The following is a 12,785-nucleotide window of genomic DNA, read 5'->3' as shown; positions in this document are numbered from 1 at the left end:
AGAAGTGGGTCCATCCCTCATCCTTAGCCCTGGCAAGAATCGAGGTACAGTGGGGCCTTGACTTACGAGTTTAATTCGTTCCGAGACCGAGCTCGTTAAGGAGCTCATTAAGGAGCTCGTTAACTCAAATTACTCTATCAACTCAATGCAAAAAATCGGCGGAGAGACAGCTGGTATCTCAAAAAACTCGTTAGTCCGGACACTCGTAAGTCAAGGCCCCACTGTACTCTGGGCCACATTTGAGCATGTGTTAGCAAAAGAGGCTGGGGAAAGTGTAGCCACCTCTCTCCACCACTTCCTCTCCATACTCACACTTCCTCCCTCCATCCACCAGGAGCCAAAAGCCATCCTTCATCTGCTGGGTTTATGATCATATTTTTTTGCGTTAATACGTTCGGTTGATCTGCAGTGTCAGGTTGGATAATGAAATTTAAATGAGGCCCCTTCGATTTCCAATGGCTAGACATGTGTGCATCCAACTCCGGGGCTGCCATGCAACTTAAATGCATCCAGGAGTGTCAATCACACAGCACGGGCACCCCACACTGCAGTGGCTTTCTTGGGGAGATGTTTTCCCCCCTGGTGAACATTTGCAAAGGCATTTGCCCGGGGTGCAGACAACCTGCATCGGTGCAGCAAACCAGCTTCTGCTTGAGCACAGGGTGCCGGAGCAAATGCGTGGGCCACCCTCTCTTTTATTCCAGGCTCCCTAGTAATGTCTTTAACGACCACACTGGGGAAGGCGAGGGGAGAATGGGACCAGGAACGCTAAATTAAAGGGCCTTTTTCTGCATCAATAAATAAGAAAGTAAGGATCACTCACTGTATTTCCGACTGAATCACAGCAACATCCAGCTGGAAATCCAGGTGGCTAAGAACAAGCGAAAATGCACAATCTTGACACCAAAAAGAAAAAAGAAAAAAAAAGGGAAAAAAAAAGGAGGTTGATGACAAATCCAATGGCAATTATCCATCAATTTTAGTCAACACAGGCACACATCCAACTGTGCTCTGCGGGGTGCCGCTCCCCCAATCAATGCCTCATTCTGCCGCGGTCAACTTTTTCTTCTCCACAATTTCTTTGCGGATGTATTATTAATTTCCTCGAAAACACCACCATATCAGGTCTTTACTTTCCTAAAAAAAGCCCCAAACTTTTCATTCCAAAAATATATATCCTTGGCTTACTTCCTCCTTTGTAGAAAAAAACGAACATACTTTTTTTGTGTGGCTCCTCGGTTCTCCATTTCCAATCATCCTTTTTTTTGGGGGGGAGGGGGGCAGCGGTTTATTATTTATTTATGTCGGAGCACACCGACTCCCGCGGCTCTGACATTGGTCTAGTTCATGTTTCAATGCTCCCAGTGGGCACAGAGACACATGTGTGTGAAGATCCAGGTCTCAGGGGAAAAGGCTTCGCTCTTCCTGCTCTCCCGCACCGTCCACCGCGTTCTGTTCCAAGTGAGGGCTGCGTCCCGCATCCTTCATGTTTGCAAGGCACCCAACCGCCACCGCCGCCGGGGGAAAAAGTCTCCTTTTACATCGTCGATTCCTCTCTCCAGCTCCCCCCACCCCCACCCCCTTCAGAGAATGTGGGGATCAACTCCCCCTACTCATCACCCCCTTGGCCGGCCCCTTCTCCAAAGATCTGATTAGATTTCTCATCACAACCCAGTGCGCAATTGGATTTTTTTTTTTTTAAATTTCAGCCACCGGGCCAGCCACCTTTCCCACTCCCTCCAAATGCCCTGTTAGATCCCGTCTCCTTCCCTCCACCGCCTCTGCAATTTCATAATCTCACGTTAAATGGAGGGCGGGGGGCGGGGGCGGAGGTAGGGGAGGAAAATTTCAGGGCTCCGTCAGCTGTCAAGAAGAAATCCATTCCCCCCCCACCCCCCTACTTTCTTTCTCTCTTTCTGAAAGGCTCCGGGTGGCTCTGGCTGCCTCGGTCCCCACCCCCACCCCGGCACCCGTCCGGTTCCTGCAGGTGTCGCAGAACTCGGGGAGCAGGGCCGGGATCACGGGGGAGACGCGTGACGCGCTCCCTCGCCGGTGGCCCCCGCTAACCCCGGGGTCCCCTTCTCCTCCATCGGCGGGCGGCGGATCCGGGGGGCGCCTCGGCGAAAGGAGTTCGAACTGTGCTTTAATTTCACACGGGGAGGGCGAAGCGGGGGGAAGGACGCGGGGTTAGGCGGATGGAAGAATCGTATGGAAAGGAAAGCGCGACGGAAAAGGAATCCTAGCGGCTGGCTCCTCGCAGCCTCCTGGAATGAAACCGCAGCTTTCATCTCCTTCCCAGCTGCGTCGGGTGCATTCGGGAGCCACAAGTTGGTTTCCTCCGGGCGCAGACCGTCCCCACGCCGGCTAGTCCTCCGCCGGGAGACACGATCCGAGGGGCGCAGCCACCCCGCGCCGACCCGGGCGCCCGCGCCCCGCCTCCGGGCTCCCAGCGCGGCCAAAACCCCGGTCCCCGTCCATCCACTTCGACTGGAACTCTCTTCCTTCCCCTCCTGCTTCCCTCTCTCCTCTTTTCCCCCAAATAAATAAACGCGGTGCCGCCAGCAGGTCGAGTCTAGGCTTTCCCTCGGCCAATGCCACGTCCAAACGTTCAGGGTCCCAGCTCCCCCAAATCGCCTCTCGGACTGCACCCCCTTTCCTTCCCCTTTCCCTTCCCCTCTCTCTTCTGTGATCAGTAAAATACAATTACCCAATTACCTCCCATCATCTTAGCACTGATTGGTCAATTGCATTAACACTTCAAGTCGGGGAAGAGGGCATTGGCGCCTCTGCGGTGGGGCACCGCTGCCACCTAGAGGGCAGAGCCAGAACTGCTGCGTTTCGAAGCAACCCCCATGCTCCCGAGTTAGTAATTGGCAGAGAAACTCAGGGGCTGTGTGGGAGAAGTTGTCTTTTTTTTTTCCCCCTAAAAGCCTGCCTATTTTCATCCTGCAAACCAGGAGCTGGAGCTACTATGGGGGAGACAATGAAATCAAATTGCCACCGGAATTCAAAACTCTCACCAAGCACACCACACAAAGCTGCTGCTCTCTGACTGCAGGGCAGGGGCCTCTGCCCTCCCTGGCCCAGCAGGCGGGTCACAGGTAAGGATAACCCAGTACCCACTGTTATTACCTGGGGTAGGCTGGTCAGGAGGACTCTAGGAGCAGCTGGAAGCTGCAAGGGAGGGAGCCTGCTGTCCAGGAGGATAACTCAGCAGGAGGAAGCCCTGGAAAGGCAGGCTAGGAGCCTTCAGCCCATGCAGCCTTGCAGTAAATTGGTCTGTTCAGCTTGTACAAGACATCAGGACAGTTTGACAACTCAATTGCAGCATCCCTGGCTCCTGGCTGTGGGCCTCTCCAACAAGTCATGGGGGTGGGGGGCACATTTCAATATCACTGGGTCTTCTTAGGTGGAGGGGCCCACAAAATAATATTATGAATAATGTATGTATGCTGGTTTCTTTCTCTGCTATGTAATTGTCCTAAGGCCCTTTCTGTAAGCTATGATTACTCATTTTATGTCATTCAGATATGTAACCTTGAGATATGAAAGGATAACATGGGGAATGATAATTCAAACGATAAAATATTATGCATGTTGGGGAGGAAAGCAGATAAATATTTCTCTTTTTCAAGCTGTACAATTAATGACCTCTGTGACCAATTTCTTTTTGTTTTGTTTTTGTTTTACTTGTCAGATACGGTGAATGTACTTGGTCTAAAAACAGTTTCAAAGAGGCTGTAGGTGACTCTCTTCAAGCACAATACGTAACCTTTGAGTCTTCCTGTGACAGATCATAATGAGGAGTGGCATTCGACAAAAAGGAGAACAATTTACTAAGGCAACATCAGAGGCATATCCAAGTTCACACCAAATGTTCTTTTTCTTCTTTCCTGTTCCCATTATAGTACAAGCATGTTTCCTCACTTAAAGATTTAAAAAAGAAAAAGAATTACATCTACACATTCTTTGGGTATGATGCACTGCTCAGATGTATTTCAGAGGTCAGCACCTGCAAGAGGAACGCCTTTCTTAACACAGAGCTTTTGTGTTATGGCCATTTCTCCATCTATTTGGAGAGCCTCAATGTAGTTACAAATTACATGAATATGTGAATTTGTTGAGGGGTAATTTCCTAGCTTCTGTTTTAAAACGAATGCTATATTGATTGATTTAAAACACTAGTGGGCAGTTGACTATAACTTTAATTTGCCTTTTGAAGTTTTTGTGTCATGTATGCTGATTACAGTTTATCAATGAACACACTATTGCCCTAACCGGTTTGGCTCAGTGGATGGAGCATTGGCCTGCGGACTGAAGGGTCCCAGGTTCGATTCCGGTCAAGGGCATGTACCTTGGTTGCGGGCACATCCCCAGGAGAAGGTGTGCAGGAGGCAGCTGATCAATATTTCTCTCTCATCGATGTTTCTACCTCTCTATCCCTCTCCCTTCCTCTCTGTAAAAAATCATTAAAATATATTTTAAAAAATGAATACACTATTAAAAAGCGCATGCACTCGCTGCTCTAGCAGCTTCAGAGGCACCTACGCTCTGGTTCTGAGGTCAGCTAGAAGCCACTGGAAATGAAATGTTTCTTTCTAGGGGTTTTAACAGCAGGGGAAAGAGCAATGATTTGTTTTTCAACGCTGATGATTAGCTACCTACGAGACATCTTGAAAGCCTTTCATAATGAATTAGTCTATCACACAGAGCAGCAGGGAAGGAGCAGTGCTATTTAGCCAAAAGGAAAAAGAAAAGGCTTCCCCTTCCAGTTTGCCTTCCATTCAGCTGCTGCCATTTGTCTTCTCACCTCAGCTACCCATTCACACCGTAGGACCTTGCACTAGTTATCCGGCTTTTATTTTCAGTCTCAATCCGTGATTATTGGGCATCCGTCTGGATAGGTCTTTTTGCTGACTTCTCATTTACATCACTTTATCTAAAATGCAAGACAGCCCCCTGAGAGATTTTAAAGACAGGACAAGTGAATCTAAAGCCAAGCATTTGGTAAATGACGTCGATAAGTTTTGAATCCAGATCTACTCCATTCCAATTCTTCCAATTTTGCTGGTTTTGAGGAACAAGGGCATACATGTAAGACAGTCATGAGCAGGCAGGCTGCCTTTCTCAGCTCTGAATCCCAGAGGTGAGTTTGTAACCCTGTGGGGGAATGGAATTGTCACATCTGTCACCGAATGCCCTTACTCAAAGAGAACTGCAGTAAGTAGTAAACAAGCTAACTGTCATACAAAAACACATGCAAGCTACTTTGTTGTTAAATAGCAACATAAATATATTGATCCCGTAGAAGTCAGGTACTGTCAACAACAACAGGGTAGAAATAATAATTGCCCAATAAGCAATGAATTGATCACATTGTCACACTTCCAATTAGTCCATGCAATTACCAAAAAGCAAGGAACAGGACAAATGCCATTAAGACAGGATGACTCCGGAGAAGAGGGGCGCAGTGTGAACCTGGCAGGTTGGTGCTATGAACACACAGAATTCTGTTTGCTCTCCTGTCTGATTTGTAGGCATTTGGGTGGGGAAACAGAACTATCATGTCACTTCACTGTGTGCTCTGCCTGGTGTAATCTTTAGCAAACTGCAGAGGACAGCATCTTGTAATCACGAATACAAAAATAGCAAAAAAAGAATGAATTTAGTAACTTTGCTTAAAACTAGAGAAAATAGGGATGTGTCTATTGTATTTAGTTATTTTATTGAACAGGGCATCAGCTACTATATTCAAGCACAAGACATACCTAAGATTTGAGTCTTTATGTTACAGATTCTTTTCATTGTCAATACTGTTAACGGAGAACCAGACTATCCTGTGGGATAATCTTACCGAGCTTGCCTCTGCTGTCACACATAATAATGGATGCGAATTAACTTCTTTAGAACAACTTTGGAAACCACTTAAATGATAAAATGCTGTATTTAGAGGAACTCACTACATGCCTTATGCTAGATAATAATTCAAGAATGTTGCCGAAACCGGTTTAGCTCAGTGGATAGAGCGTCGGCCTGCGGACTGAAAGGTCTCAGGTTCGATTCCGGTCAAGGGCATGTACCTGGGTTGCGGGCACATCCCCAGTGGGAGATGTGCAGGAGGCAGCTGGTCGATGTTTCTCTCTCATCGATGTTTCTAACTCTCTATCTCTCTCCCTTCCTCTCTGTAAAAAATCAATAAAATGTATTTAAAAAAATAATTCAAGAATGCTGTATTTCAGGGATAGAAGATATCCTAATAGTAATCTATCCTTTGTTCCTTGAAATATAGACAAAGATACTAAAGTCAAGTAGATTTGCAAATTTTGGTGTGTTTTTTTAAAATATCTCCTCTACAGTGACTACCCCTCTCCCCAGCCCCCTCTCCCCATTATAGTCATGCATTAATGTTTTAGTCAATGGCAGATGGAAATATCTTGCTCATGTCTGTGTTTCTCACTAAACTATGATTGATTTCATGAGCATATGTTTGGTTTGTGTTTTTGGGATTTTGTTGTATTTCTAATACTGGGCACATAATTGAATGAATAAATGTTTATTATGACATTAGGAAACCTGCATCTTTTGTCTCTTACTGAATATTCTTTTCACTGTGGCACACAAAATATTAGATGAGATACTGCAATTACTAAATAGAAAAATGAATAAAAATGCTACCAAATAGCCTAGCCGGCATGGCTCAGTGGTTGAGCGTTGATCTATGAACCAGGAGGTCTTGGTTCACTTCCCGGTTAGGGCACATGCCTGTGTTTCAGGCTCGATCCCCAGTATGGAGTGTGCAGGAGGCAGCTGATCAATGATTCTCTCTCATCATTGATGTTTCTCTCTCTCTCTCCCTCTCCCTTCATCTCTGAAATCAATTTAAAAAGAGACACCAAATAAAATAATTTCATCAGAGAATTATAAGTTATATATCAGTTCTTACTGTATAATAAACTATCCAAAACCTTGGAAGCTTGAAAACAGCAATCACTTATTATTTCTCATGAGTCTATAGGTCAGTCAGAGACTGGTTAAGTGGCTCTTTTGATCTTGACCGGCTTCACTGGAAGCTAATCTAAAATGGTCTTAGCCAGGACACTGGGCAACTCAGGTCTGTTCTATGTGTCTCTCTCCATTCATCAGCTTGGTTCAAGCAAATTTCTTGGCAATAGAAGAAGTCCAAGGGAGCAAGCAGAAAGGCATGAGTACTTTTTCAAGCTTCTGTGGAAATCATATCTGCTGACTTCCCATTGGCCTAAGCAAATCGCTTGGTTGAGTCCATTGTTAAGGAATGAGGCAGGTCATTCCACCCACAATAGAAGGGCACTCTAAAGTTAGATGACAAAAGAGAGTGGAGAATAGTGATCTTTGCAATTAAGCACAACTTTTCTTGCAAATAACAAATTCCCTTAATGATTACTGGGCTTTACAGGAAAGAAAAGTTTCAACATGAGGGACCATTCAATTAACCACTTATTTATTTCAACAGATGGATATTACCCTACCATGATTTTGCCAGGGTATTTTGGAAGTTATCACCAACTCCTCTGCTACCCCCACTCTCCTGACCACATCTGTTAAGGCTGATTAAGGAACAGCTCACACATCTGCCCAATTCTTTCTACTGTATTCCTTTCCTGTGACCCCTCTCAGGCTCCTCTGTGGGCTCTTTGGCACTCATCTTTCTTCTTACCCATACCATTCCCTCTCTAGGACTAGTTAGCTTCAGAAAAAGAAACACTGTGAGAAAAGTTAAAGGAAGAAACACCAATGGAAACATATGTTCCTTATGTACAATAACAAGAAATCATAACACTGGGAAAATCAGTGGCGATGCATAGAACAAAGAATTCATTCTAAATATATAAGTACTTCTTAGAAATAAATGAGAAGAAGGAAATTACAGACACGTGGGAAAAATACATTGCTAGTCAATTTGCCAAAGAACTGGGTTTGTTCATGTTTACTGGTGCCCGTGGTTTTAGCACAGTGCCTTTGGTCTCTTAATATATATTTGATTCATGGATGAATGAACTGTCTTGGTTAGGGAAGGAAAGGGGGCAAACAGTAGGTATGACAATTGCAGGCAATGGTGATACAATATGCTCAGCATTTTAGTAGATGTAAGTGTAAAGAACTGGGAAAGAAGAAGAGGAAGTAGCTACCTCTACGTTGGACAATTCCAGAGGATTTCACCAACAGGAAACCTAAATGTGCTAAAGCTTCATGAATGCTAGTATACAGTTGATGGATGCCGGTTTGTCTGTTTTATAGCCAGAGGACAGAGAATAAGGTACATTTTAAGAAAATATCATTTGTGGCCCAAAGATTAGCAGGGGTAAAGCTTAGCAAAATTACAGACTAAGCTATGGTAGAGGTGACCAGACTATTAGATGTCATGTGAAAATAAAGAGCATCCAGATTTTGAAAGTTGTCTTAAAATATTCTTTCCAGGAGACTATTGATCCCAAATGACATCTGGTAAGAAAGAGCATCAGTGAAGGGGAACACTTCCACTTTGGGGAGGATTCTTCCTTTCTCAGACACACTAGCCCACATGACAAATTCTAGGAGTGACTTAAAGTAGTAAGAAGAATGTGGATGGAAACAGTCATATGACAATTTGATTCCCAATTTTGAAGCAATTTAGTGCCACTTACATTTTAGAAATCTTTTTTTAAATGGTGACCCAAACACTTCTAGAGCACAATCTCCTTTATCAAATGTTTCTATGGGAGACGGTATCTGTGCAGAGAAAGTAGATGGCGGTGTTTATTGTACTGTCTACATTAGGATTCCTTGCACCGGGGAGAAAATTGCCTGTAAAGGTATCTTTAAAATTCCACCAGGAATTAGTAGATGGTGTGAATCCAGCTGTGTAATTTGGGAAGACAGCTGCATTTTATCTAGCTAAATCAGCCCTTGATACTAAACAACTCCTAAAGAATGTCACCTTATCTCAGCATTAGCCATGCAGTGCATCTTCAGTAAATGATAGCCTTGTTTCCCCCCACCATATTGCCATTGTGTCTTCAGGAAATGAAGTGCATAGATCTCAAAATTCAGTTCTCTTCACATCGAAGATGCATTAGCACACCTGTGATTTCAGGCCTCCAGCTGATTTAGTAGCACAGGATTCAAATAATGTTAGACAATCTGCCTTTTTAGGTGCCCAGGTTTCTAACATACATAGCATTTTAGAGGGAAGGGAATGACTGTCTACGAGATGCTGCATTTTTCTCCTAGAAAAATGCTATTGTCTTTATACAGAACATAAAATCATCTTGATTGTTTGAGTGAAATAATTCTTTGAATACCAAAAATAAGCACAATGATACCAACAGTATCCTATATAATAAAAGCCTAATATGCAAATTGTCCCCTCAGGTGGTCGTTCGACCGGGAGTTCGGCGGGGAGACCGGGAGTTTGACCACTCACTATGATGTGTGCTGACAACCAGGGGGCAGCACAGAACATGGTGGGCATTGGTGACATGCTGAGACCTCTCACTGGCTACCTGGGGACAGGGGTGATGGGGACGGAGGTGCGGTGAGAATGTGGGGTGTTCACTGAGCTAGCTCTCACTCCCCCTGCTACCCTTCCCCAGGATGCCAGGGCTCACGTGCTGGGGAAGCCCCATGCTCAGGTGTCAGGCACCCACGAGAAGCCTGCTCTGCACCCACGTGGCCTCTTCCTGGTGAGCTGGGCTGCAGCCGCTGGGACTGCAGGGGCTGGTTTGGCTCCTTGTGGGTTCATACTGTGCCCCAGCCTGTGGCATCTGGCCGCGCTCACCGCATCTCTGTATGGGGACTCGGGCGCCGTGACTCAGGCGGAGGGGGGCACATGAGGGCCTGGGGGCCCAGGTGCTGCCCAGGTCCCAGAGGTCAGCTTCCACGCCAGATGCTCATGCTTCATGCCAGATGCTCACACTTCAATCACTGGCTAGGCTTAGGGACAGCCACCATGAATGAATTTCATGCACCGGGCCTCTAGTTTCTTTATATGTGCTTATTTTTTATATTTAAATAATTATTTCATTCAAGCAATAAAGAGACATGAAAAACTGCTCAAAGTCACAAATGATTAGAGAGATGCAAATTAAAACAACGATGAGGTATCACCTCACAGAATGGCTATCATCAACACATCAACAAATGACAAGTGTTGGTGAGGATGTGGAGAAAAGGGAACCCTAGTACACTGCTGGTGGGAATGCAGACTGGTGCAACCACTGTAGAAAACAGTATGGAGTTGCCTCAAAAAAATTAAAAAATGGAACCCCCATTTGACCCAGTGATCCCATTTCTAGGAATATATTCCAAGAAGCCAGAAACACCAATAAGAAAGAACATATGCACCCCTATGTTCATAGCTGTGCAATTTAAAATAGCTAAAATTTGGAAACAGCCTGCATGCCCATCAATAGATGAGTGGATAAAAACAAAACAAAACAAACAAACAAAAAAACTGTGGTACATCTACACAATGGAATACTATACGGCTGTTAAAGAAAGGAACTCTTACCTTTTGCAACAGCATGGGTGAACCTGGAGAGTATTATGTGAAGTGAAATAACCCAGTCAGAGAAAGATAAGTATCACATGATCTCACTCAGATGTGTAATCTAACGAACAAAATAAACTGTTGAACAAAATAGATCCAGAGTCATAGAAGCATAAAGCAGACTGACCAATCTCAGAGGGAAGGTGAGGGTGGTGAGTTGGGTGGAGAGTGATTAACCGGGGAACTTATATGGATATATGCATAGCCCATGGACACAGATAGTAGTGTGGTAAAGGCCTGGAAATGGCACGTGTGGGGTTTAGGGGGTTAATGGGAAAAAAGAACCAAAGGGGACATCTGTAATACTTTCAACAATAAAGATGAATTTTATAAAAAAGAAATACTATTAGAGTCAACTTTTAAAATGAGAGGAGCTTGAGAATCCTTGGCTTCACTGGAAAGATCTTTTTAAACCATCAACAACTGTGTGGGTTTTATAGGAGAATGAAATATCAAATGAATATGCCTGTGACAGATGAAGAATTTGAGGTGCATCTTGGAGTTGAGGTCTTTCTTATGAACAGTGTGAACACTGTTGACTGTTAAGTGATTGAGTGTTTGACATTTTACTATGACTTTCACTTGACTATCTTCCTGAAAGGATTTTTATCAAAAATTTAAGAATTTTTATGGAAGTTCACATTTTCAGTAGTATAATAATTATGCCACATTGCAAAGGACCTAAATACTTGTTTTTCCACAGATGGCCAAGAGGAACAATGAAAAGATGCTTAGCATCACTAATCATCTGGAAAATGCACATCAAAATCACCACAAGATATCATCTCACACCTGTTAGAATGGCTATTATCAAAAAGACAAGAGCTCAGTGTAGGAGAGAATGTGGAGAAAAGGGAACCTTGTGCACTGGTGGTGGGAAAACAGAATGGACATTTTTCAAAAATAAGAATGAGAATGACCATATAATCTAGCCATCCCACTCTGAGTATATATGAAGAAAATGAGATTTGGATCTCAAAAAGATATCTGCACCCCCTGGTTACTGCAGCATTATTCACAACTGCCAAGATGTGAAAACCATCTAAGTGCCTGTCAGAGAATGAACAGAGAAGGAAAACGCATATGTATATAGGAGTATAATTCAGTTATGAAAAACAGTTGTGACAACATGGATAGACCTTGAAGGCATTATGCTAAGTGAAATAAATCAAACAGAGAAAGACAAACATAATATTTTCTGACTTATATGTGGAATCTAAAAAAAAAAGATTAGCAGAACTCATAGAAACAGAGAATGGTGATTGCTACTTGGTGGGAGAGAAGACTATAGGGAGATGCTGGCCAAAGACTATACACTTACAGTTATAAGATGAGTGAGTTCAAGGATACAGTGAACAACATGGTTACTATGGTTAACAATACTGTATGATACACCTGGAAGTCGCCAAGACAGTGTATTTTAAGTGTTCTCAACACACACACACACACACACACACACACACACACAGAATTATGTGAGATGATGGAGGTGATGACTAACTGTACTGTGGAAATCATTTTACAATGTATATGTGTACCAACACATTTTAAATTTAAGGTTACACTTACACAATGCTATATGTCAATTATGACTTAATAAAGTTGTAAAAAAGTAATGAAAGTGTACAGAAAAGAATTATGCCACACTGAAATGTGATTTCTTACTTTCATTCTTATGAATGATTCCTCAATGGTTTTTGCTGTTGCTATTATTCATATTGATTTTGGCAGCTACATAAAAAGACCACTTTTTCTATTCTCAATTCTGCTTCTTTTATGTCTAGGGTTAGAGGGAGGCACATTATGATATTGGGACAAAGCTTATCCTTGGAGAGGCCCATCCACCCTTTTTGTGTCTTTTCCTTTTTTCATTCTTCTGTGTACATGCCTAAGGCCTCAGTGTTAGGTATTTTCCTTCTCCAGGAAGAAAGATACTAAGTAAAAAAATAAAACAAAACAATGCCTATAGGTGCTAATAAACAATTTACATCAATCTAATCCAACTCATTTATTTATTTATCAAATTTTTATTGAGTATCAATTTCAGGGAGTTATGTATACCACATCTCGGCAAAGTATTAGCAACTTTTCGTTATTTTTCAGTGATGCTTACACTTTTTGGAAAGGGTTAGTGTATATTCAGAAGGGGATCTGCTTTATCCCAGGACAGAATACAGAGTAGCCCGTTTGGCATTGCATAGACCTGAGTTTGAATTTGAAA

General features: G+C 43.5%; 1 protein-coding gene across 1 annotated transcript in view; it reads right to left on the bottom strand.

The window, feature by feature from the left end:
• LOC102429736 (leucine-rich repeat-containing protein 4C) overlaps positions 1-897 on the bottom strand; it is a 148,029-nt gene extending 147,132 nt beyond the window's left edge. Inside the window, exon 1 of the mRNA XM_023763837.1 lies at positions 824-897. The gene's annotated coding sequence lies outside the window, so the exon portion shown is untranslated. The remainder of the gene's footprint in view (positions 1-823) is intronic.
• Between the last annotated feature and the right edge of the window lie 11,888 nt (positions 898-12,785).

Source organism: Myotis lucifugus, unplaced genomic scaffold (assembly GCF_000147115.1).
Source record: "Myotis lucifugus unplaced genomic scaffold, Myoluc2.0 scaffold_303, whole genome shotgun sequence".
NCBI classification, from domain to species: Eukaryota; Metazoa; Chordata; class Mammalia; order Chiroptera; family Vespertilionidae; genus Myotis; species Myotis lucifugus.
The sequence above is the reverse complement of the archived record's forward strand: the minus strand, read 5'-3'. Positions and strand labels throughout refer to the sequence as shown.